General features: G+C 42.4%; 1 long non-coding RNA gene across 1 annotated transcript in view; it reads right to left on the bottom strand.

Annotated features, from left to right (window-relative positions):
* Positions 1-843: 843 nt before the first annotated feature.
* Positions 844-27,725, bottom strand: part of LOC308594789 — a 39,692-nt gene continuing 12,810 nt past the window's right edge. The window contains exons 3-4 of the long non-coding RNA XR_014011612.1: positions 3,733-3,916; positions 844-2,907 (exon numbers count right to left, since the gene is read on the bottom strand). This is a non-coding gene — a long non-coding RNA (uncharacterized lncRNA). The remainder of the gene's footprint in view (positions 2,908-3,732; positions 3,917-27,725) is intronic.

Here is a 27,725-nt window from a genome sequence, read left to right as displayed (position 1 = left end):
TCATTATTGCATCTTTGTGCCAAGCAAAGCCGCATTTCTGTGTGCTATTCCACTGCTGAATGCCTAGCAAAAATCCTCAGAAGCCCTACCTACTTACAAGCAGGTCAGAAGCTTGTATGAGAGTTGCTTTGAATGAACAAGTAGGTACAGCAGCTGTTTATTTATTTAACCTATTGTGGAGGTGAGGCATTTGGATTCATCTTGCTTCAAAGCTCTTTGCGATATAGGAGTTTCAGAAGTCCAAAGTTCAGAAATGGTAATGAGAAATATGGAAGTACAGTGGGAAGCACCCAGTACTTATTGACATTATCTCTATAGGTATTCCCAATATCAGTTTTTTCTTGTTCCTTGTTTTACTGATTCGTTCCCAGCTTCAAAACTGCATGTTAAAACTGCCTGATAATTATTTTAAAAGAGATATATTTTCTCAAAATACTTCTACTGTCCCTAATTCCAGGAATGGAAAGGCGGGCAGTTTCCTAAACAGCAACATAACACACTTTACAAAAGCAAGTAATATATGGTTTTAAAGGGTCAGCAATACCTAGTTGGGTCTTGTAGGTTTCCTCCCTCTCCACTGTCTGCCTCTCTTAACAAAGAAATACCAGAACGTTATAATTTAGCTAGCTTTACTTTTATTCTTAGAAGGCTGTTTGTACAAATGACAGAACTATCAATTTGTACAAGCTACTAGGATAAAAAAAAGTGTGGTTACTGGAAGTGAACCCTAATAAGCAAAGAAGCAAATATTGCCAAATTCATCTAACATCATTCATTAAAGAAGTATCTACTTGGCAAGTTATAAGCAGAAGCCTTCTTTAGTTCCTATTCCAGTTCCACCGTTGGCCACCATGTACAATATGATCTTATTCACAATTACTCCAGCTATGTTCAATGGGACTTATTTCCCATGAAGCGTACATTGCGTTACAACCAAGGGACTTTAAAATTGGCCTAAAGTTAAAGTTCAGTGACTTCATTTCCCTCACTCTTATTTCCATCAACCACCTTAAAGTATGTGAAAAGCGTAGGCTTCACAGTTGGGACTAAAATGCCACAAGATGTTACGGTGCAAAAGAAATATGAATTATTTGTTCTACATCAAAGTTATTATCAGCATCTTTAATATCTCACAATTCCACTTGTAGTCTGTGGGCACAATCCATTCATCTTCTGCCTCCTATTGCCTGAGGACGTTTTCTGCTGCTGACTCCCTCCTCACAACCGCCCATTCCTGCAAACTGATAGCCCACCTGTGTGTGGAGAGTGGCACTCATGGAACAGCTGCACACTGCTAATTGTGTGCAAAAGAACCCAACAGATTTGAATCTTTTGTGTTTTGTTCTTATCTTAATGAGCAGAGCAATTGTGAGACCCTTCAAAGGTGTTTTCACAAGTTCATTGTTTATGAAAAATCTGTATTTGAAAGATACGATAAATCATTTATGCACAAATATTTCTAGGAGCATTCTGAGAAAGAACCAGGAGTTAACAGACATGCTCTGAACAGCTAAATATGAAAAATATAAGCAGGCTTTAACAGAAAGTTGAAGATGACTCACCTGTCTTTGCTTTTGATTTGGAAACAGCTAGCCCAGCTACATATTATTTTAACAGTGGTCATCCTGGACTTCAGCTGAACATGAGAGAACTTCTTAGCGGTATTTATATTAGATTTCTGTAATGGGATTACTACCAAAACTATCTTTCTGATTATCAAATTATGCTAGCAGACTACATGGGATCTCATTGGTTCTGAGGATACGCAAAACTTTGATCTAATTTTTTCCTATTGTTGTGCCAGAACTATATTTAAATGCTCCACCTGAGACTAGCAATTTTAATAGGCAATGTTCCGTTGGCCTCCCTGTGAGCAAGATAATCTTATATTCCCAAGCCTTGTGGAGAGGTTACTATTTTTAAGAGGAACAAGCATGTCCAACTTTGCACCACTGCAAATTCAAGAAGGAGCAGAGATATGAAACTAGTTGTTGTGACTCATAAAGAAAACAAAGGTAGAAACAAAGCAAAATAGACAGAAGATTTTACAGGGTCTTTCCAAGTACGTATATTATTTGGGATTTCCATACAAAGATCAAATAGTAACCCCCCCCCCCCAATCTCTCTCCTACTCTGCCAACTAACCCCTATCACAGCAATAGGAAACTCTTGGAAAAATAGATGGGAACTCTCCTGTTTTGTGCAGGCAATAGCCATGGAGTGGACCTGAATGAAGACTGCCAACCACTGTGGAATGGCTGGATGGAATATAGGGCCTGACGGGGACCCAAGAGCCTCCACAGCAGCTGGGGAAGCAGCAACAACCACAGAGAAAATGGCACAGCTCACAGTGGCGCTGTGGAGGTGCTGTGGTGAGCCATAACCACTGCTCACCCCGAAGTAAGTGGCCATTGCTGCAGCAGATCCCATAACCATCTGCCAATCTAATGGCAAGAAGGATAATGCATCAGTCCAAGACCGCTTTTGGAGGCAGAAGATGATGGCAGAAGATGAAAACTTCCTGCAAGATAGCTACAAGGCCTTGGGTTTAGCTAAGTCAGAGGAGGCATAATAACAGAGATATGGATTTAAAATCAAGATGAAAATATCCCTCTCACTTCCAGCATAAAGGCAGCTTGTAGTCTCATGGCTATGGGTATAGTCCAGCTAAAGTCAAGTGTCTTAGGCTATGCTTGGTTTGCCACAGGGACATTTAAATCTCCCGATGAAGTGGATTCCATCACTTCTTATTGTCTCAGTCTTTCTGTCCTCTGCCCATCACCTTTCCCAGTCATAAGGCACACCTGGAGATCTGCATGCCACAGCAAGTGGGCACATGCCAGGACCAGGGAATTAGCTGGTTGGTGCAGCTGCCTGCTGCTGTTCTGAAAGGTCTTGGGCTGGTGTCTGGAATAAGGGATGGCAACTGTCAGTGTTTTGCACACAGTCAATACTTTACCCTGGCATTTGACATTATCTGTCTGTCTGTTTGTCTATCTATCCCTATTCTCTTGACTGCAGTTTTAAACTGATTTTAATATTGTATTTATAAATTGCTGTAACCCGTCCTGGGAACTTATGAGTGGGTAAGAAATCGTCCCCATGGAACTTTGGGTGGATTGTGGACAAATACACAATTCATAGCAACATATTTAAGAATCCAATGAATAAACAGACAATGATTTCTACTACATATTTGCTTATAATGGCCTAAATCAATGGACAATTGTACAGAGTCTACTTCCCTGCTTCTGCTGCTCCTCTTTAGGCATAATGCTGTTATTACTATGTCAGCTGCTGGCTGTTACAGTGAACTATTAACACTTATGCAGAGTTAAACTAAATTCAAATTTCTTATTTCGAAAGAGGAGTAGAAAGAAAGAAAGAAAGAAAGAAAGAAAGAAAGAAAGAAAGAAAGAAAGAAAGAAAGAAAAAGAAAGAAAGAAAGAAAGAAAGAAATATTTCTTTGCAAAAACAGTATCATTTATTTTTCCTGCATTTTTCCTCCTTAAGACTTTTGTGTGACCTTCTGAACTGGGCGAAGCACTATGGCTTCATCTTCTAGTTATTTACATGAGGAACTCAAATGCCTTCATAAACATAATCCTGTTTGCTAATTGCATCACCCATTCTGACCTCTTCCTACTTTTCTTGTAAATTGTTTATTTTTGTTCATTCCATTTGCCATTTAGAGATTCTACCTACGCATATCAGTTTAGTGCTTAATCTTACCTCTTGATTCGCATCATCTTGCTGAGATGTCAGAGACAGCTCCTTCTTCTGCATGCTTTGGGATTTTTTATTGTTTGCATTAACATCCGTAGTTTGTCAGTCATGCAGCTGGGGTACACTCAGTCTTTCGTAAGCTCTTCTATGCTTCTGCAATGCGGGGGTTTCTCTTTAATCAGCATATGGTCTGTAATATGGAGATTGTTTTGAATGTGATGTCATGGGAAAAAGTGTTAGTTGAGTCAATGTGGAAATTTGCCCAGATACTTTTAAGTTGCTCCTTCCTTGCACATACTGTCATCTGTTTGAGACCGTCCTGTTGCTTCCCAGTGGCTCCTCATCCTCACCCAGGATCACTTTCCAGTCCAAATATAGCACTAGTGGAGCGAGTAATCCCCAAAAATGATTGTTTGTACAAAGCGCTTGGCAATCCAACCAAAATCCTTTCCAAATCCGAACCAAATGTGTCAGTGAGTATGAAACAGTTCTGTAGGATGCTTCTAAATGCCTCAATTTTATTTTTACAATATTGTGCCAATGCGATGATTTGTCATTGGTTGTTGAAAATTGTTGAGATGATTCAGTGCCGTTGTCAAGAGCTATAAACTAGAAGTTCACATTTTAATCTCAGCTCATATGTAAATCTACCGAATAGCTTGAGGTAAATCGTATTTGTCTCATAAGTTATCACAAGATGGAGGATAGCTATACCCTTCAGGGGAGTGGTTGTAAAGAATACATAATGTACGTGAAGTGCTTTCAGCAGGAAAGTAAAGTGTGATATAAATACCATGTTCTGTTTATATTTTAGTATGCATTCATTCACATATTACTTTATACTACAAGGAATGGGTATCATTGGATAAAAAAGCCTATTAAGATTTCAACATAGCCACCATGGTAGAAAAATGTTAAACATCCATGTAGGTTTAAATTCTTGTTTCTTTCCAAACTTTCTGAATGGATGCATGTAGCAGGTCAGCAGTGGAGACTGCCACCTTCCCACCCTTCTCTCCATGTGCATTAATTGAGTGTCTGAAAGATCATAGGAAGAGCTGTGCTGGATGAGACCAAAGTCTTATGGGATGCAGCATCCTGTTTCCCATAAGGACCAAACGGATACCAATAGGAAGCCCATAAGAAGAACATAAAAACAATGGCCCTCTCTTCTTGTTGCCCAGTGACTTGTATTCACTCTGCCATTGATCCTGGAGTATAGTATACAGACATTAAGATGAGTAGCCCTTGATAGACCTATTCTTCCTAAATAGGCCCAATCCCCCTTTAAAGTCTTGGCTGTGAGGTCTGGAAGACCTGCTCCCTGCCTTGCTGGCCTTTTCCCACCTGGCTTGGGAGGACTGGGCCCTGACTGACTGACTCTGACTACAGAAGCTGAGACTGCTGAACTGACCCTTGGGTTGGGGTATTGTTTAGGTGGGAATGTTGTGTGTGTGTGTGTGTGTGTGTACACACCCACCCACCCACCCACACACACACACACACACAGTTCCATTATGGTTGTGTACTTTTCAATGTGCTTTATTTGTTGTGTGTGACTACTTTTGTTACATTTGTAATTATTTAAATCTTTTCATGTTGTAATGCTGCCTTGAGCATGGTGTTAAGTATGGAAATAAGACATACAAATTAAATGATAATGATGATAAGAAAGGAACTGTTTCTTCAGTTCCCTCCTCTTCCCGAGGGTAGGCTTTATAGATGACCTCCTGGAAAGTGGAAACTCACATGCCAATAAGGGGAAGATGATTGCTGCAATTTTCTGATACTTGAGAAGCTAAGGAAGATAATGCTGGTGGGCTCCATCACCCTCATAAATAAATTTGTGAAGATGAGAGGTGCTATGTGCACCTGTGAGATCCATAGTTCTGGAATATCCGTCCCAAAAATGAGTTGGTGATTCTACCACCCTCATAAGTACATTTGTGGAGTTTAGGAGTACTGTGTTGCCCTTATGAGTCCCATAGTTCTGGAATATCCTTCCCCAAAACTGTCGCTGGACATAATTAACTTTGATTATGCTATGTAAGATGACCTTGGTTTTCAGTCAGTCAGTTGAGGGAGGGCTAACCCAACATGGAGAGACTGTGCTGTCGTCTCTCATTTTTATGTCTGTCAGGAATAGTGAGATGTTATGTAACACTGGAGAGGGAGGGGGAGCTGGGAAACTGCAGTCAGCACTTCGTTTTATTTGGCTTCATGAGAACCGCTGAAGGCTGCAGAAGCATAAATGATAAAACAGACTGCAGGGCAGTGGCCTTAGAAAGGCCTATTTCCCTTTGAACACAGAAGAAAGCTCAGGTCAATAAAACATCACCCAATGCCTAATGGGACAGGGAAGGAAACCCACCCAGATTTAAATATTAATCAAAATAACACCATCCCTCCAAAAAAGCAAATGTATGTCACAAGATAGATCAAAGTCAGTGTGAACAGCAGCAGAGGAATTTGGGCAGATCTCTTCCTTTATTATTCCCACTCGCTAGATCCAGAATGGCTTTGCAAGAGCTCTACCTCATTATTCACTGAAAATGCAGGTTCCCAAGCGTTAGTCAAAATACAGGCAAATGCAATGAGTGGCAGAATGGTGCCAAAGCCTCTGTTGTTCATTCCTGGGAGCTGGGAAGGTTTAAAAATCCCTTTGGTTGTGCCTAAGTTGAGGTGGTACTGCTTCCCCTCTCAAGTCTCTGCTCAGTTCAGAAATATGGCCCATTTCTAAAATTAATTATTGACTAGAGCTTTGGGTGGTAGGGACGTGGGTGGCGCTGTGGGTAAAACCTCAGCGCCTAGGACTTGCCGATCGCATGGTCGGCGGTTCGAATCCCCGTGGCGGGGTGCGCTCCCATTGCTCGGTCCCAGCGCCTGCCAACCTAGCAGTTCAAAAGCACCCTCGGGTGCAAGTAGATAAATAGGGACCCCTTACTAGCGGGAAGGTAAACGGCGTTTCCGTGTGCTGCGCTGGCTCGCCAGAGCAGCTTCGTCACGCTGGCCACGTGACCTGGAAGGGTCTGCGGACAGCCCTGGCTCCCGGCCTCTAGAGTGAGATGAGGGCACAACCCTAGAGTCTGTCAAGACTGGCCCGTACGGGCAGGGGTACCTTTACCTTTTAGAGCTTTGGGTATTTTTGTTCACTCTGTCTATCGTCCACTGAAATTATTTGAGTTTGTGGTCTTGTGCAACTCCTAACTAAGCAAGAAACATTTGAAGAGGATTGTATTTTAAGGAAGCATGCAGCAAGTCTCCCCACATTTTATCCCCAGTAAAAAGTGAGATTGTGGTATAGCTTGGCCAGAACTGGATACATAAAAAAACAACAACAAGGGTTGCAATCCTGCATGCTACCTCTCACATTCAATTCACACGGATGTCAGCAGGACTTTGAGGTTTATGTGCCCAAATTGCTAGCATGCCCCAAAATGCTGGTGTGTTATAACAGTTGCACAATCACTGACAGAAACACTACTGATCTGGACCATGACAATCCTAGCAGTTGTCACTTCACTAATTAAAGCTATGTTAACTGGAAAAGATAGAGAAGCGGAAAACAACCCCCCTCACCAAGACACCTGAGTCAGCCAACATTGCTCCAATCCAGTGATGAAATAAAGTGAGGACGTTGAAAACAAAAGCCTGTTCAAGAGGCAATCAGCCCTGCATCCACAGTGGCTAGCTGAAAGTGAAGGCTTCAAACTTCCCCCAAAGTGCTACAAATATTCAGGAATGTTGAAAGGTATCGTTGTTGTTTTAAAAAGAAATGCTTGAATTGGATGTTCAAATTCCAGTGAGCACCCTGGCACTTTCCAGCTTGTGTCATTTATACTGTTGTCTCCTGTGAAGGAGGAAACAGCTTGCAATGTGCAAATGAGTGTGGCTGTGTGGCGATCACACAAGGTCCCTGGACGTTTCACTGTCTATTGATCCCTGGGCCACCACTTTATTTCTCACTGCCACCACCCAGGCCCTGCCTGGTAAAATACTGAATCCAGTCAGGGTTAAATTGGAACATAACTTCTGTTTATTTATTGCAGTTTAACAAGCCTGTGGTTTCATAAACAGTCTCAGTCAATTACAGTCATGGGATGCCTATCCAGACCTATAACTTCCGCTACTTGCTCTCACTCACGAAACCACCTCTCAGATATTTACTTGTCTTCCTAGCTCCTAACTGTTCCTGACTCAGCTTATTTCGCTACACTAACTCAGCCTACCCACAGACTCTATCTCAATTCACTCCCACTCCAACCAACCACCCAACTCCCAATGAACTCCTCCTTCGCCCCTCCCAGAACTGGTTTTATAGTCCCTCTGACTCCACCCCCCTGGGTCCTGATTGGGTAACCTGTTTAATTATTTCACCTCCAACACTCTCATATGTTAACGTCACAGGCTGTGTGTCCTGTTTTACGAGACAGTTGTTTATTTAAAGGAGATTTCTGTTCCAGGACTTGTTTGTCCCAGCAGAAAAGACCCCTTTTGAACCATAAGATACTTTTCTGTCTGGTTAGGTGCTCGCTGCTTACAGTACTGCAATGGTTCAGTATCTGTGATCAAGGAGCACGCAGAGAACAACTTGGCCACACCCCTATGACCTGTTATTGGCCACACCCTTGGAAGACGCTAGCAGACCCACCAGGCCCATTGGGCAGCAGCCACCACTGGGTGAGACGTGTTTTATTTCTATTTCAGTCTATTAGTATCTATAATATTTTATTATATTATACTTCAATTACAGTAATTTATTGCATCTATACAAATAGCTTAGCATATACTAATTATTTGCACACCTGTGCCCTGGGTGTTGCATTTCCTCTCTTTTTTTCCTTCAATGTGTATATGTCGGACATGCATTAAGTTCAGTGTTCACAACCTCCTGGCTTAGCCCACATTTTAAAAGTTTTCTTAACAGATGATGCAGGTTGGATAACTCAAGAGATCAGCCACAGCTCTAGTACCACCATACAGCCTGCTTCGGCAAATGCTCGAGTCTATGCCACCCCATTGGTGATGCCTTCAAGCAGAGGTCACAGCTGCCTAAGCTGCCCCCCCATCCAAACACTTTATCAGCTGTGGTTGCCATCTTTATTTCCACAAAATGCAGTGAACTGGAAGTTCTGGTTCCAGTGCATTGTGGGTAAAAAAAACACCCTATGGCCTCCACCATGATAAATAGGGGCTGCTTTTTTGCGATAACAGCCTTGTGTTGTTTTTTAAAAAAAACCATAATGCCCTGCAAATAGAACTTCCACCCTGCCAGATGCCAAGCACTCAAAATCATGGAGCCAGCCCTGATCAGTGACGACTGGAAATTATGGGCATGGTTCAACTAAGTGATACTCTTGTACTTCTTGTTTTCCTTGCAGCACTCACTGCTTACTGATGTGGTGGACCACTTTTTCACGCAGAATGGCATCATCTCTCACAAAGGGAATTGCTGTAGGGAAAACAATGAGCAAAGCTGCGTATCAAGTTCTCTCCACTGAGCACATTATGCTACACTGGTTCCTGTCCCATAAGTGCAACTATATAAAAAAAGCCATACAATACGGCCGTACTTGGGTGTTTTTAGCTACGGTGTACAACATAGGAGCAAGGAGCCCTACCACTTATGTCTATGCATACAGCATGAACATCTGTAGGGAGAGGGTCATCACACATATGACTGCACATGCCAATGTTCTTCCGGGTTTGGGGTTTTAGATACCAGAGAAACCTTCACATACAACTATATGTGGAAGGCACTAATCCCTGCACATATTCCTGCTGCTATAAACATAGAAGATGGGGAGGGCAAGCATGCAACGTTGGGGCAGGGCTACTCAGCGTGACCCTGTTCCTTGCTCCAGTGTTAAGGGGCATCTATGGTGACGCGTTTTAAAAATAAAAAATGAATTGGATTCCACCAGTTTAAAAAGTCCCCGTGCAAAAGCGCAAGCCAGGAAACATCAGAAAGCCGCGGTATCATATTTCTAATCAGATTTGAAAGGCAAAGATGAAGGAATACGCTTGAGCCTAAACAGAACTCTTGACAGTTACTATAAGTCAAAGGCAGTTAGCATAATTTTGTGGATGGATAGCAGGTGGGAGCATAAATTCCAGTCCAGGGTACAGTACTGGCTTGGGTTACTTTCAGACTGAATCAACAGGCCAATTTTTGTTTCCCTTAATAAGCTAGCGATTCTTGGGGGTCAGCTTTAATGTGTCTCTTGCTAAGAACGTAAGATGAGCCTACTGGATGAGGCCAATGGCCCATCTAGTCCAGCGTCCCGTTCCCACAGCCCCCAACCAGATGTTTATGGTAAGCCAGCAAGCAGGACATGAATGCAACAGCACTCTGCCCAGCTGTACTTCCCAGCAGCTGCCATTCAGAGGCATAATTCTTCTGACCGTGGAGGCAAGACATAGCCTTGTCCTCCATTAATTTTTCTAATCCTCTTTTAAAGCTATACAAGCTGGTGGCCTTCACTGCATCCTGTGGCCAAAAAAGGTGAGCGTTAGATTTGAGTAAATATGGTATATCCATGGGGGGAAATAGGGGAAAGGGTTTTGCAAAAAATATGCTGATTAGGAAAAATTGCAGACACAAAAACATGCATGTTAGGATAAATTCACGCTAAAATGGTGATGAATTTCATTGAGGATTTTAAAAAAATATATTTAAAAAGTTGCGAGCTGATTTTGAAATGATGAAAACTGAACCAAGTATTGGCAAATAAGAAAAATTGACATTGACAAATTTCCCACATTGAAATATACTCAGAGTCGCAAAGTGATTTCATGCTCTTTATTCAGCTCATAGTGGTGAGGAGGAATGAATAAAAGTCCCCTCACAGTATCTGCTTTATATACATTATTTACACAATAGGCTGCCCATGATTGGCTAATTCCGGAATTCTACTGTAAGCCAATCAGGTTGTGGATTCACTTCTATCTGGAGCAGGATTGGGTGGTTCCTGCCAACCAATCATACTGCTGCATTGTTCTAGGACCAATCAAACTGCTGCATTCTGAATCCTATTGTTCTAGGACCAATCAGACTGCTGCCTTTTGGATCCTATTGTTCTAGGACCAATCAGCCTGCTGCAGTTTGGATCCTATTGAACTCAGTACATAACACACATCCTAGTGAATCTAGGTTTCCCCAAGCCATCATTTAACACTTCATGAACTGTTCATGAACACAGTCTTTTTGATGAATCCTGTACAACAGGAGTACTTCTCATTGGATTGAGCTCCAAATCTGTCAAAATCCATCAACTCTTGTTTAATATACTGTCCCATTGTGGCGATCACACAGGGCCCCCGGACGTTTGACGGTCTATTGACCCTGTGCCACCACTATGATTGCTTACTTCGCTGCCGCCACCCCGCTTCTCACGGGGACACACGGAGTCCAGACAGTTGTTAACATTAACAAATAATCAAGTTTATTTTTAAATGCAGGAACAAGCGTATGGTTTCAGTTTATTTTTCTCTTGTCAGTTTCTTAATCTTAGTTCCTAACAACTCCAAACTGATTTTTCCAACCATCTATCTGACTCAACCTAACAATTCCTCTCACTCTCTCACAATACAACTCGACCAACCCACTGCCTATTCCTCCCTCTTCCTTCTTCAACTCCCAAACCTCAACTCTCAACTCCCAAACCTCAACTCACTTTCAAAACCTCCCACTCTAACTTTTACTCTCCCCCCTCCCTGCATTCTCACTGGCCAATCACATCACACCCATTTTAACCCTTTCCTTATGACCCATCCTAGGAGGCAAACGCCACACCCATCATTTTTGCTTTCAACTTCAAAATAGAGAAAATCAGTTCCTAAGTACAGCAGTTGTAACATTTAAGGATTCAAAGTCACAGGGCAAGTAGAAAAATAGAGGACTGTTGCCATTGTCAATGTGCAACTCTACCCCTAATCTGTTCATCTTGTTGCTAGTCTTGAAATGCAGATGGCCAACGTGCATCTGACAGCGTATCGGCTTACCGTTTCTCCTTCCAAAACAGATGGTCACTGTGGTAGTGAGGACACCCCTTTTAAACACCTGTGACCAAAGAGATGGGCTTCTCTATATTAAGGTGGTGCTTGTGGATAAGACAGGCAGACATTTACTTGTAGCAACAGAAAAATATGCTGTTCCTGGATAAGTGATTTAAAGTAGAACTATGCAGCTTATGCAGCTGTTCCTTGCCATTACCAGAGAATCTAAATATCTTAAAACACACACACACTCTTCAGAAAAATATGTTATTAAATTCCTGAAGAGACTAGGCGGTGATTCTTAGGAAAGGGGGAAGTTAAAGCCTCCAGAACTATGTAAGAAAAAAGTGAATCATTTCTGCTTGAAGATAACCATATAAAGTATGGCCACCCAGGAAAAGTTTATCAAAATCCATGATATAAACTAACAGCTTTATCCTTAAATAAAAAATCTTTAAAAATCAACATTGCACTGAAAGTGGCTCCCTATCAAAAAAGGGGTTGAAATATGCAGTTTCCAAACCTGCAGTTTCCAAACAATGAGTTTACAAGTATTTTAAATGTAAATATTCTTCTTTGTTCTCATTGATCTGTAGTAAAATGTTTTTTACTTTGCTTATTTTTATTTATTTATGCAATGTAAAAATCTTAGTAGGAATGTCAGATTTATTGGCCTATCTAGCACACTAATGTCTGCACTGGCACAATAGCTTTCAGGGTTTCAGATAGGGAAAATTCCCAACCCTACCTAGAGATGTTAGGGATTGAATTGGGTACCATATGCTTGCCAAGCAAATCCATAACCACTATGCTACAGCCATTTCCTATTACTACTACTCAGTGCAATTTGTCTATATAAAGAGGTGCCAGAACTCACCACAAATGCCTCCCTTGTTCTCTTATAATGGCAATCATGCTCACCTGAGAGGTGAGTTCCAGATGGAAAAAAGCCCCACTTCTATGTCTATGACTACTACCATAATCCCATTGTTCCTATAGAACTGGGGAGAGAAGCAGAGCTCACCAATACCTCTTACCAACAGTCACATCTGTGCATTTTCTCTGGTGCAGCAATTATTAGCTCTGGAAGGCAATTTACATCAGAAAAACTGTGCGCAGAGAGCGTCTGAATACCCAGTTCCTGGTGCCATAGTGCTGATCCAATTTGCACACACAAACACACCAGCAGATATTGTTCAAAAGTTATTTAAAGAGATGGGAGATTCAGCCATGGCTCTCTAATATCTTGTCTGGTTTGGCATTTCTGTTTTCACTGTAAAGAATAAAAATCCTTTAAAAGCAAAACACACACACTCCAGTTATTTTGGGCAACAGAGAGCAAAGAAAGCAAAAGATGAAGGATAAATTTGGCCCACATATATAAACAGACCATGTCAACACTAAGTAACCAAGGTACTGGTTATACAACAGTCCAAGGCTATTACTGATCTAAGAATGCTTATATAAGGGACTGTAATAAAGTTAAGATGGTATCTTACATTGGGCCCAAGTTGTTTGGGAGTGACTATTCAAGAGTTCAGCTTTGCAAAAAAATAATGAAAAAGTAGAAAAAGTAATAAAGTCGATTTGTAAGAGAGCAATCTTGGCTCTCATAAATACCATTTTAGTCATCACCCCCACCTCCACTGTTATCATTATTTTCTGGAGGAAAACACTCTCTTAGGGAGTCCAGTAGTCATTTTGATATTTTCTGTAACTGCAGCTCTTTTAGTACAACAGTGTTCTTTGCTCAGATGTAGCTTGTCAAAATACAGGATCATGCCAGAATATTTATATTTCACTCCTTGTAGATTAATGGGCGATAGTCAGTCCTTTAGGTAAGTAAATCCCATAAATCATAGCAACTCCAGTGTGTAACACAGTACGGATTCAGCCCCTCATGCTTCAGGGTGAGGAATAGCCCAGGCAAAAGTATAAATCTCCTTCTATGCCAAAGCCAGGTTCTGGCTTCTTGCTCCTGTCTAGAAATACCACAATTTAACTCTGCCTGTGCCACAAATCCAACTCAATGGTGTAATGTTGGAAAATGTCAATCACTTCTCCTACCTGGGCAGTTATCTTTCCACAAGGGCCAACACTGATGCCGAAATCCAGCATTGCCTGAGCACTGCGAGTGTGGCTTTCTCCTGATTGAAGTGCAGAGTGTTTGAGGACATTCGCAGGGAAACCAAAATGCTCGTTTACAAAGCTATTGTACTACCAACCTTACTATATGCTTTTGAAACATGGACCACTTATAAACGCCATCTCCAACTCCTCGAAAGATTCCATCAACGGTGTCTCCGAAAATTTTTTACACATCACTTGGGAAGACAGGAAAACTAATATCAGTGTACTGGAAGAAGCAAAGATCACCAGTGTTGAAGCAATGATTCTTCAACATCAGCTGTGTTGGACTGGTCATGTTGTGTGGATGCCTGATGATTGTCTTCCAAAGCAACTACTCTATTCCAAACTTAAAAATGGAAAGCGTAATGTTGGTGGTCAACAAAAGAGGTTTAAAGACTGTCTCAAGGGAAATCTTAAAAAATGTAGTATAAACATTGACAACTGGGAAACACTGGCCTGCGAGCGCTCCAGTTGGAGAACAGCCTTTACCAAAGGTGTCATGGGCTTTGAAGACACTCAAACTCAGGAAGCAAGGGAGAAACATGCTAAGAGGAAGGCACACTTGGCAAATCCACACCATGATCAACTCCCGCCCAGAAACCAATGTCCCCACTGTGGAAGGACGTGTGGATCCAGAATTGGCCTCCACAGTCACTTACGGACTCATTGTTAAAACTGTGTTTATGGAAGACAATCTTGCTCAGCTATGAGTGATCACAGAAGAAGAAGAAGAAGAGCTCCTTGGAGCACCGATGGTATAGGTCTGCCATCCTGCAGAACTCCTTACAGCACAACTGAACTAGAAAAAGATACTTGAGTACTAGGAAATATGAATGCCTTCTTCTAAAGGTGTACCCCTACAAGCACTCATTCGGATAGTAATGTATGCCCTCTAATAATATATTTATTTCTTTTAGGGCTCAGCTAAAAGCTGCAGCGTACAGGCATGTGATTTCTGGCATTCTTTCTTTTTTTCCCCTCTTCACATTTTAGTTTTTCCATTATTGGATAGCTGTGATCAGAACAGCATGTTTATTTCTCTCTCCCCGGTTAGATTCTGCCTCCAGCAGAGCAGAATGTCCTGATGTGGCCATTAGAACAAAAGATACAGTTTTGTAATGCACTATTGGTTCTCCCTCCCCTCCTTTTGCAATCTGTCCTTATTGGGAGAAGAGTGGGATAGAAATATGTGGTGGTGGTAGTGCTGGTTGTATCTTCTTTCTCTTGTGTACCCTTTGTACTCTTCTATCAAATGGCCATCTTCTCTCATTTGGCCTTACAGCTTCCATGTGTCTTCACTAAACTGGCCATCAAGGTTGAGATAATGTGGCAGGAGTTGCCTTGTCCTCCTGGCCTCAAAATTCTCTCATGCTCTTGAGAAGGAAGTGTTTCAAGGGAAGGCAGAGGAGCCAATATGCTACTGATATCACCAAGGGGAGGGAAAGATAACTTCATCATGCCCATCTCCCATCATGGGCTTACCATATGCACGGAATTTGCTGAAACTTTGCCAAAAAAAGCTTATAATTTTTTTTCCATCTGGATTTTCACTTTTTGAAATATGGCAACCCTACATCAGATTGTTGTTGTTTAGTCGTTTAGTCGTGTCCGACTCTTTGTGACCCCATGGACCAGAGCACGCCAGGCACTCCTGACTTCCACTGCCTCCCGCAGTTTGATCAGACTCATGTTTGTAGCTTCGAGAACACTGTCCAACCATCTCGTCCTCTGTCTTCCCCTTCTTCTTGTGCCCTCAATCTTTCCCAACATCAGGGTCTTTTCCAGGGAGTCTTCTCTTCTCATGAGGTGGCCAAAGTATTGGAGCCTCAGCTTCACGATCTGTCCTTCCAGTGAGCACTCAGGGCTGATTTCCTTAAGAATGGATACGTTTGATCTTCTTGCAGTCCATGGGACTCTCAAGAGTCTCCTCCAGCACCATAATTCAAAAGCATCAATTCTTTGGCGATCACCCTTCTTTGTGGTCCAGCTCTCACTTCCATACATCACTACTGGGAAAACCGTGGCTTTAACTATACGGACCTTTGTTGGTAAGGTGATGTCTCTGCTTTTTAAGATGCTGTCTAGGTTTGCCATCGCCTTTCTCCCAAGGAGCAGGCGTCTTTTAATTTCGTGACTGCTGTCACCATCTGCAGTGATCATGGAGCCCAAGAAAGTAAAATCTCTCACTGCCTCCATTTCTTCCCCTTCTATTTGCCAGGAGGTGATGGGCCCAGTGGCCATGATCTTCGTTTTTTTGATGTTGAGCTTCAGACCATATTTTGCGCTCTCCTCTTTCACCCTCATTAAAAGGTTATTTAATTCCTCCTCACTTTCTGCCATCAAGGTTGTGTCATCTGCATATCTCAGGTTGTTGATATTTCTTCCGGCAGTCTTAATTCAGGCTTGGGATTCATCCAGCCCAGCCTTTCGCATGATGAATTCTGCATATAAGTTAAATAAGTAGGGAGACAATATACAGCCTTGCTGTACTCCTTTCCCAATTTTGAACCAACCAGTTGTTCCATATCCAGTTCTAACTGTAGCTTCTTGTCCCACATAGAGATTTCTCAGGAGACAGATGAGGTGATCAGGCACTCCCATTTCTTTAAGAACTTGCCGTAGTTTGCTGTGGTCAACACAGTCAAAGGCTTTTGCATAGTCAATGAAGCAGAAGTAGATGTCTTTCTGGAACTCTCTAGCTTTCTCCATAATCCAGCGCATGTTTGCAATTTGGTCTCTGGTTCCTCTGCCCCTTCGAAATCCAGCTTGCACTTCTGGGAGTTCTCGGTCCACATACTGCTTAAGCCTGCCTTGTAGAATTTTAAGCATAACCTTGCTAGCGTGTGAAATGAGTGCAATTGTACAGTAGTTGGAGCATTCTTTGGCACTTCCCTTCTTTGGGATTGGGATGTAGACTGATCTTCTCCAATCCTCTGGCCACTGAGTTTTCCAAATTTGCTGGCATATTGAGTGTAGCACCTTAACAGCATCATCTTTTAAAATTTTAAATAGTTCAGCTGGAATATCATGACTTCCACTGGCCTTGTTATTAGCAGTGATTTCTAAGGCCCATTTGACTTCACTCTCCAGGATGTCTGGCTCAAGGTCAGCAACCACACTACCTGGGGTATACGAGACATCCATTTCTTTCTGGTATAGTTCCTCTTTGTATTCTTGCCACCTCTTCTTGATGTCTTCTGCTTCTGTTAGGTCTTTCCACTTTTGTCTTTTATTATGGAAACTTTATTATGGAAACTTTGCCAAAAAAAGCTTATAACTTTTTTGTGTCTGGATTTTCACTTTTTGAAATATGGCAACCCTACATCAGATAGGAACAAATAAACCTACATTTCTCAGTTCTTCCCTTTAACCCTCAGCCTTCGCCAAGGGTTTAACATTCCTGGTATGCAGCCAAATGCACATCTTTGCAATACTACAGCTTCTCCCTACAGACAGGCAATTGCTCCATCAGAGCATGGGTATAGCCAGGACTTTTGTTTTTTTTTTTTTTAATAAATTTTTTATTGGTTTTACAACATTTTTAAGAAAAAACAAACAAACATAAAAAGTGACAAACATACACGAATAGTTTCAAACATATTTTCATAAACCTCTTTTCTTGGACTTCCCCATACCCCCCCTCTCTGCATCCCAATGTCCATATTTCAACTAGCAACTCCCAATTGTTACTTTCTAATCTCTATCATCTTAGTCCTCTTTTATAGTCTAACCTTGTATCCCTGTACCCTTTTGCTTCTGGCAACCACAACATTTTAACATTCATTAAGTTTATAGTAGTCCTTAAGATAGCTTTTAAATTTTCTCCATTCTTCTTCCACCGTCTCTTTTCGTTGATCACGGATTCTGCCTGTCATCTCAGCCAATGTCATATAGTCCATCACTTTCATCTGCCATTCTTCCAGAGTGGGTAAATCTTGTGTCTTCCAATACTTTGCGATGAGTATTCTTGCTGCTGTTGTGGCATACATAAAGAAATTTCTATCTTTCTTTGTCACCAATTGACCGACAATGCCCAAGAGAAAGGCCTCTGGTTTTTTAGGAAAGGTACATTTAAGTACCTTTTTCATTTCATTATAGATCATTTCCCAGAAGGCCTTTATCTTCGGGCATGTCCACCAAAGGTGATAGAAAGTACCTTCAGTCTCTTTACACTTCCAACATTTATTATCGGGCAAATGATAGATTTTTGCCAGTTTGACTGGGGTCATGTACCACCTATAAACCATTTTCATAATGTTTTCCTTTAAGGCATTACATGCCGTAAATTTAATACCGGTGTTCCATAACCATTCCCAGTCAGCTGACATAATGTTATGTCCAACATCCTGAGCCCACTTAATCATAGCCGATTTAACTGTTTCATCCTGTGTGTTCCATTTCAACAACAAGTTATACATTCTAGATAGATTCTTAGTATTGGGTTCTAACAATTCGGTCTCTAGTTTTGATTTTTCCACCTGGAAACCGATTTTCCTATCCTGTTTAAAAAATTCCATTATTTGGCGGTATTGAAACCAATTTTCTACTTTGTGCTTCAATTTCTCCTGACTTTGTAGTTTGAACTTGTCTCCATCCTGTTCTAAAATTTCCCAATACTTCGGCCATCCGACCTCCATATTGAGTTTCTTCACTGCTTTAGCCTCCACTGGTGACACCCATCTAGGGGTTTTATTTTCCAATAGGTCTTTATATCTTATCCAAACATTAAATAATGCTTTTCTAACAATGTGATTTTTGAAAGTACTGTTAACTTTGTCATACCAAAGATATGCATGCCAACCAAAAGCATTATTGAAACCTTCCAGATCCAAGATGTCCGTGTTCTCGAGGAGCATCCATTCTTTCAGCCAGCAAAAAGCTGCTGCCTCATAGTACAATTTTAGGTCCGGCAGGGCAAAACCCCCTCTTTCTTTAGCGTCAGTCAGTATTTTAAATTTAATTCGGGGCTTTTTGCCCTGCCAGACAAATTTCGAAATGTCTTTGTGCCACCTCTTAAAACATTCCATCTTGTCGAGAATCTGCAAGGTCTGAAACAAAAATAACATTCTAGGCAATACATTCATTTTAATTACTGCAATTCGGCCTAACATTGACAGTTTCAGATTTCACCATATTTCTAAATCTTTTTTAATTTCAGACCAACATTTTTCATAGTTGTCCTTATACAAATTCACATTCTTAGATGTTAAGTAAACCCCTAGGTATTTCACCTTCTTGACCACAGTCAAACCTGTTTCCTCTTGAAATTTCTCCTTTTCCATATCTGTTAGGTTTTTCCCTAAAACTTTAGTTTTTTGCTTATTCAGCTTAAATCCAGCTACCTGGCCAAATTGTTGTATTATTTCTAGGACCTTTTTCGTACTAGTGTTTGGCTCTTGCAAAGTCAATACTAGGTCATCTGCATACGCTCTTAACTTATAATGTTTAGCTCCGACCTGCACACCTTTGACCTGCTGGTCATTTCTTATCATATTCAGCAACACCTCCAGAACTGAAATGAAAAGTAATGGGGAAATTGGGCACCCCTGTCGTGTTCCTTTTTCTATCTTAAGTTCCTCAGTCACAACATTATTTACAATCAGTTTGGCTTTTTGTTCAGAATATATTGCAACCATACCATTCTCAAAACCCTGGCCTACCCCCATCCCATGAAGATTCTTCCTCATAAAACTCCAAGAGATGTTATCAAAGGCTTTCTCCGCATCCACAAAGATCAATACTGCTTTAGTGTTTATATTCACCTCCAGCTTCTCCAAGATGTCTATTACATTCCTTACATTATCTGCTAGGTGTCTTCTAGGGAGAAAGCCTGCTTGGTCTTTATGAATCTTCTCCATCAAGACTCTTTTAAATCTTTTTGCCAAAATGTCTGCAAAAATTTTGTAATCCACATTAAGCAATGATATTGGGCGGTAGTTCTTGAGTTGGGTCTTTTCAGTCTCTGACTTTGGTATGAGTGAAATATATGCCTCTTTCCACGATTCAGGTGCCCTCTTTCCCTCAAGAATCTCATTACAGACTTCTCTTAGTGGTTGAATCAACCATTCCTTCAGCGATTTGTAGTATCTGGAAGTCAGTCCATCTGGTCCCGGAGATTTGCCCAGTTGCATATTCTGAATGGCAGCCTCTATCTCTTGTTCTGAGATTCTCTGGTTCAAGTCCATCTTACTTTGATGAGAGATATTTTGTAGTCCATATCTTCCAAGGAATTTGTCTATATCTTCTTCATTTTGCGGGCCTTGAGTGTAGAGTTTTTTGAAATAACTTAAAAAGCAATTTCTAATTTCATTGGGTTTAGATATGTTCTTTCCATCCACCTCTAGGCTTGTAACTGTATTTAGTTTCTGCCTTTTCTTCAGTTGCCATGCCAAAAGTTTGCCACATTTATTTGCTGATTCAAAAGTCTTTTGCTTCATTTGCTTTATCTTCCATTCAATCTCTTGATTCATCAATTCCATATATTGTGTTTGATATAACTTGATCTCTCTTAAAATGTCCTGAGACTTTGGTTTTGTTCTTAATTTCCTCTCTCCTTCCTTTATCATTTCCAAAATCTTCTCTTTTTTCTCGTTTTGTTTTTTCCTCTTTATTGAATTTTGTTGAATCAAAAATCCTCTCATAACCGCTTTACTTGCGTCCCAGATCACTCTTTTCTCCACGTCGGTCCTCAAATTTATTTCAAAATAGTCTTTTAGGGTCTTTTGGGCCTTCGTGAGAATCTCCTTATCTCGAAAGAGGGTGTCATTCATTCTCCATCTAAATTGACCAGTTATTGTGAGTTTCATCTCCATCTTCACGGCGTTATGGTCGGAGCAAGTTTTTGGGCAGATTTCCACTTTCTTAATCTTTGGAGCCATTCCACTAGTAACCCAAATTTGATCAATTCTGGTCCAGGTCATCATTGCTTGGGAGAAAAAGGTTCCCTCTCTCTCCAGAGGGTTCCTTGTTCTCCAAATGTCTATCAAATCCATGTTTTCAGTCATTTCAAAAAAAGTCTTAGGGAGTCTCCCTTCTTTGGTGACTGTTAGTCTTTGTGCCTTGTCCATATTAGTGGAGACCACGCCATTCATGTCTCCCATAATTATCATATTATAATCCAGATAGTCCATCAAAATTTCATGAAGTTTCTTAAAGAAGTCAGATTTGCCTTCATTTGGTGCATAAATTCCCACAACTAGGAATTTTTCTCCTTGTGCTTGTATCTCCACAGCCAAGTATCTCCCTTGTTCATCTTTGAATATCATTTTTGGAGCCCATTTCTCCTTCACATATATTACCACTCCTCTCTTCTTAACTTTGTCTGATGAAATAAATTCTTGTCCTAGCCTTTTATTTGTAAGTAATCTCCTGTGGGCTCTGGTTATGTGAGTTTCTTGTAAACATATCAAGTCCAGTTGTTCTCTATTCAATATATGAAATACTTGTCTTCTCTTCAAAGGCCCATTGAGCCCATTACAATTCCAGCTAAGGAATTGCAGAGCCATCTTGCTATTTTCCTAAGGCTCCTCCAACAGCTCCAAGTTGTTGCTCTTCTTCTGATGGTGGTGGTTTTTGTCCAATCGAGAGATTCAGGATATCCAGTGCTCTCCTCTGTTCTGCAAGTACGTCCACAGTCCCCTTCTGTAGGTCCTCCTGGTATCTTGCCAAAAATTTGTCTTTGTCTTGAATTGTCTTTATTTTCACTTTCTTTGCCTTGTAGTCAAATGACAGTCCTTGTGGGAACTCCCACCTGAAGCGGATAGAATTTTTCTTTAACAAAAGAACCAAATCCTTGTAGAAGTTTCTTAAATCCAAAATGTATTTTGGTATGTCTTTAAAGATCTGTACAGCTGAATTTCCAATTTGCAAGGCCTTTTCAAAGTGTAGTCCTAATATTTTATCTCTTTCCTCCTTGGATCTAAGTGTAATCAGACAATCTCTCGGTGTCTTTCTATCTTGCTTTTTACCCAGGCTGAAGGCAGTTGTAATTTTGAATTCGTCTTCCTCAAGGTCCCAGCAATCCGCAAACTCCCGTGTCAAATATTCCACAAGGTTGTCTCTTTCATTCTCCGGAATCAGTCTTAATTTTAAATTTCTCTCTTTCCTCTGTAACTCCCACAAGGCCAAAGTTGCATCATGCTCATAGACCTTCTTGGCAAGTGGCTCTAATTTCTCCTGCGTCTCTCCAGCAGTGGCTTTGGCCTCTTCGGCAATTTGGCGCGTGGTGGCGTTTTCCTCGACCAGTTTGTTTATAGATTCTGTATTCTGGTTTAATCTTGTTGATATTTCTGTTAATTTTTGTGTGTTCTCTGAAGTCTGTTTTGTCAAAGACTCCAGAGTCTGGTTTATCTTAAGCAAGGCTTCTGTCACAGCTTCCATAGAAACGGCTGCTCCTTTGTCTTGTCCTGTTGTTCCTGCTAATCCGGCTGTTGCGCCTGAAGCGCCTGAGATTGAGCCTCTTTTCTTTGCCTGTTGCAGCTGCAACTGTTGTTGTTGTTGTTGTTGCTTAATCTTGGCTCTTGTAACTATCTCTTCTTGTGGGCCACTCATGTCAAGGTCAATTCCCACGGGATTTATTCTCCCTTGGAAAATTCCACTGTCTTAGGCCGTGCCGGACTTTACTTTATCCTCTAGAGGGAGCAAATCAAAATGGCCATAGAAGGAAGTTTCCAAATACAAGAACAAAGGAGACAGTCCAAGATGTAAAAAAAAAGGAGATTAACACAGTCAAAGTCAATGTTGCTAAAGGCTTATAACTTCAAATTGCCACAGTTGCCCAGTTTATACTGTTTCTTCTTATAATATACAATAGTCAGGCACTGTGGAAACTTTGTATCAAAGTATCACTTCACAGGGAAAAGTCAGTTCAGTTCAGTGTGCTAAAAAGGCAGACCGTTTCAAGCTTTCAAATGGGTGAGATAGCAGAGGTTTTTTCCTCCAAATAAATCATGCAGTTGTTGGTCAAATTCACCTCCCCTCTGCCCTGCTTGCTAGAGGGGAGATCAAGAGTCTAAATGTCCGGTTTATATGATCAAAGAGCAGGTCTAAACGGATGCAAGTTTAGAGTTCCGTTGCTTTCACTTTCATGCAGTCGGGGGGAGGCAGACTTCCTTTGTTTAAATCTCCCCGTTTTTAGCCCAATTTCTAAAATTTAAAGGGTCCCGATTATTTTCCAGCTCTTACTCACGGGAATTCAGTCCAAATTTTCTTTTCAGGAAGGAATCGGCGCTCTCCGCTTATGGCGACGCGGCTTCACTTCGCAGGCTGGGTAGCGACTCTCAGCACCGCGCTCTCTCCCGATGTCGATCCGTAGCCTTTAAAAAGGCTCTTTCACGGTACCGGGGGGCGCGAAGGTGCCCACCGAGTCTCCTTGTTCTCAGGCTTCAGCGCCTGGGATTTTAGGGGTCCCCCGCTCGCCGTAGCGGGTAAGACCCGAACTTGCGAAGCAGTCCTTCTCCGGAGCTCGGAGGTAGGACCGCCATTAAGCGCTGGCACCGACCGGAAGTCCTATAGCCAGGACTTTTGTTGGGGGGGGGCAAGTCTTTTGTTGGAGGGGGCAGAACCTCAGTTAGCTATATTGATTTATATTGATTTTTATTGATGGGGGGGCATTTGCCCCTCCCTGCCCCACTTGTCTATGCCCATGCATTAGAGCCCTCTTTCACTAGGAACTTCCTGTAATTTGCCTATTTCCTGTGTGTTCTTTGTTTTTCTGCAAAGAAGGGGTTCAGAGGACTATTATGCAACATCACAACTAGCAGCAAGCTGGCCTGGGGATCCACTGCTGCCATCATTGTCAATTTGGATGAAGAGTCGGTCCAGGTAAGCCGGTAGAAGCAAGTTGCCAGGTTAGCCACAACTTCTGGCCACCAAGTTCACAGCATTAACATTCCCACAGCCTCTGCTCCCTGTTAGGGGTTGGGGGCCCTGCATTGCTGTAGAATTGGATCCAGCATAGAGTGCAAGAGTGCATAGAGTGCATCTCTTTTCAGATCCAATCCCAAAACTGGCGATCCTTTGTTCTCATACCAACACAGACACCTCACAGATACCACCTCCACCCAGGATTGGGAAGGGAAAGGCATGTTCAACTTCCAGAAATACCTTTATGCCTTATCTAATACAGTGTTTCCCAACCGGTGTTCCGCGGCACACTAGTGTGCCGTGAGACACCGGCTGGTGTGCCGTGGGAGGGAGGCGGGCGAGAGGCGGCGGCGAGAGGCGGCGGCGGCGAGGATCCGCGTCGAGCCGGGGGCGGCTCCGCGGTGGTGGTGCCGAGCGGCGGGGCAGCGCGCGCAAAAGGGAGGAGCGCGAGACAGCAGAGGAGGAGGAGGCCGGCATGTCCAGGCAGCAGCAGCAACAGCAGCAGCAGCAACTCCCGGCGACGGCTCCTCCTCCGCCCGCTATCGCAGCCGCCGCCGCCTCAGCTGCCGCCGCCGCCTCAGCTGCCCTCGCTCTGCTGCCTCCTCCCACCCCGGCAAGGGGGAGGGAAAAAACGTTCACTTTTGTGCGTCCCTCCCGGCGTGACGCTGCGCGCTGACGTCACGGGGCGGGGCTTTAATGGTGGTGTGCCGCGAGATTTTTTTCCGGTAAGCAGGTGTGCCGTTGCCCAAAAACGTTTGGGAAACACTGATCTAATAGTTTCTGTGATAACCCATTACGAAGAAGATACTTAACAGACCCAGCTAATCTATTTATTTTAGAAAAACTCATTTGACCACCTTAGCAGACCACTCCCCCCCCCCCCCAAATCCCATGTAAGTAAAGGTAACGGGACCCCTGACCATTAGGTCCAGTCATGACCAACTCTGGGGTTGCGGCGCTTTTCTTGCTTTACTGGCCGAGGGAGCTGGCGTACAGCTTCCGGGCCATGTGGCCAGCATGACTAAGCCCCTTCTGGCAAACCAGAGCAGTGCACAGAAATGCCGTTTACCTTCCAGCCTATTTATCTACTTGCACTTTGATGTGCTTTTGAACTGTTAGGTTGGCAGGAGCAGGGACTGAGCAATGGGAGCTCACCCTGTCGCGGGGATTCAAACCGCCGACTTTCTGATTGGCAAGTCCTAGGCTCCGTGGTCCCCAAATCCCACGTAGTTATATATAAAAAATGGCCCTCTTCAGACATTTCAGAAATGTATAGGACTACACCTCCAACCAATTTAGGGAAAATCTTTGCTGGAACAGCTGCTAGCCCATTCAAACCCAGGATAGATTAGAAATTATCCCAGGAGAGTCTTATTTTGAAATCTTGTTTTCTTTTGGATAGTAAAGGAATGTGCTTTGAACTTCTTCCATGTTGTAGTCTTTGGAAGCTCAGTGTTATTCTATGTTGTTCATCTTGTTAAGAGTTCATGACAAAGAGTTCTTCTAAACAGGAAGGCTGTTTTATTTCTGTCTCCTGAACAATGATAACTGAACCAAATTCTCTTAAAAAAAAAAACACCTCTTGAATATCTTTCTTAATCATTGACATCAGGGAAGGTGTACCAGGTTGACAGCAATTTGTTTGTGTTCAACTTTGGAAACTTCTTAAGGGTGCTGGAAAATTACCACTGCAGACCTACAAGAAGGAATTGAGAAAGAAACAGGTAGTGATGGTGATGGGGAGACATAATCCACCCACATTTTGTCACTTGGATTATTAAGGTACAGTAAAGACTTTGTTCATCGCTGCATTCGTTCAAATGAAAGGAACTGTGGCCATTAAACAATTACCTTTGAAGAAAATGATGATAAATCAAAAAAGTATTGCCAGTGACATGGTAATTTTGGATTCAGTTAAAAGTTGTCCAGTGGCTCAAGCAGGACTATACAAAGATATTTTAAAGCACACACAATAGGGTTATGAAAAGGATAAACATCTATCGTTGAGGAAGATTAATGTGCAGGGACAGGCAACATAAACAACAATCCCCATCGCCCCTAAAATAGATTGAACTCATGAGAAGGTAAATTTACACATTCAGTTTTTTCATGCATTGGCCATGATGTCCAGGAAATCTCCCAGGGAAAGGTGTTACACCTCACTAATTGGCATGAAGCTTACAAAGCGGAACTAAAGTGCTTTGTTAAGGTATAAGCAGAAGAAAGAAGTGGGGGGGGGGAATGCATGTGAAAAAAGATTTCTGCCATAGGGGAAAAAGAAGAAGCTGACCTGTTTCTCTAAGGGATGGGGCATTTGATTAATTCTGGACACACACACACACACACACACACACACACATTCACAAACTTCAAGAAGATTGAAAGGTTTCTTCTTCTTTTTTGCCAAATAATTTTTATTAAAATTCCATTTAACAAACCAATCATATCATATTAATTATTCCAAAGTATATCAATACATGGGTCGCAGGTGGCGCTGTGGGTAAAAGCCTCAGCGCCTAGGGCTTGCCGATCGAAAGGTTGGCGGTTCGAATCCCTGCGGCGGGGTGCGCTCCCGTCGTTCGGTCCCAGCGCCTGCCAACCTAGCAGTTCGAAAGCACCCCCGGGTGCAAGTAGATAAATAGGGACCGCTTACAAGCGGGAAGGTAAACGGCGTTTCCGTGTGCGGCTCTGGTTCGCCAGAGCAGCGATGTCACGCTGGCCACGTGACCCGGAAGTGTCTTCGGACAGCGCTGGCCCCCGGCCTCTTGAGTGAGATGGGCGCACAACCCTAGAGTCTGGCAAGACTGGCCCGTACGGGCAGGGGTACCTTTACCTTTACCTTTATATCAATACATATCACAAAGTCCAAATTTTAACCAAATTTTGAATTTTTGTGGGGGGTACCCATGCTTCGAGTTCGGTAGGGGTCCAATCATCTTATATTTCTGCTGCTTTGAAATTCACAAATCCCATCTTCTCATCTCCTTGTTGTTATCATTTTTCTCCTTAATAACCTCCGAGTTGTTTCCACAAGTGAGTTGAAAGGAACAACATTGTTTATATTTCTGTGTGAACTTTGTAATGCTCTCCCGTAATTCATCTCACATAGATCCAAAAATCCAAAAGTCCCGTTCAAGCTGCCGTCGCCATTTTAGTCAGTTCTGATGAAATACAGTCTAGGCGTCCGCTCCTTAATTTTCCCAGACCAGTTGCACCATAAATCAGTCTTTCCAGAAGGGTTATTGCCCTTTCAAATTTACGATCCAAACCTGATAACAGAACAGTGGCTCACCCCCCCCATAACTGTAGATCTTGCAACAAAGTCTGACTCGTAATGGCGGATCGCATTTGTAACTACGCCACAAGAAAGCCTCTTTTTTTTCCAGATCTTTCACAAAGTAAAACCTTTTGTTAGTATTTTTTGTTTCCACACGGTTTATTTTTCAGTCTCACTTGCTATCAGTCATTGTGACGGTTCTTCTGGGGGGGGGGTGTTATTAGGTAAATCATAGTGAAAAAGAAAGAAAGTCCCCCCCTTTCCGTTCCGTTCAACATACCGACATGGCTGTGATTCCTTGATGTAGTCTTCTGTTCATTCCGTCCCATCACTCTTGCTTATCTTCTCAGTGGTAGATTTATTTAGCAGATAATACACCCCTGACTTCGCTCAAAACATGTGCATTTACTTACTCCAATTTTTTTTTTTATTAAGCCATGCAACTAGTTTCGCTCCTGAAAGCGGCGTCTGGGAGCTCTGGAACTCGCGTGAGGGCTTTCTGCCCAGTGCCCCTACCCCCTCCTTCTTTCGAACTCGGGGGTGATTTATGGGGAACCACGGGCAAGGCAGCATCTTCCCACCCCCTGGGAAGAAGAAGGGAGGCTGATATACTCCCCATAATCAGCCTCTAATTACCTCGTGCGAGCCGGAAAGATGGTATTGTCAGCCATCTTCCAAGGCGCCCCTAGCGGCCCCCCGATTGAAAGGTTTCTTCATGTAATTTGGAACA

The sequence above is a fragment of the Podarcis bocagei genome, assembly GCF_964188305.1.
Source record: "Podarcis bocagei genome assembly, chromosome: 9".
Classification (NCBI taxonomy): domain Eukaryota; kingdom Metazoa; phylum Chordata; class Lepidosauria; order Squamata; family Lacertidae; genus Podarcis; species Podarcis bocagei.
Note: the sequence above shows the minus strand (reverse complement) of the source record. Positions and strands in the feature narration are given on the sequence as shown.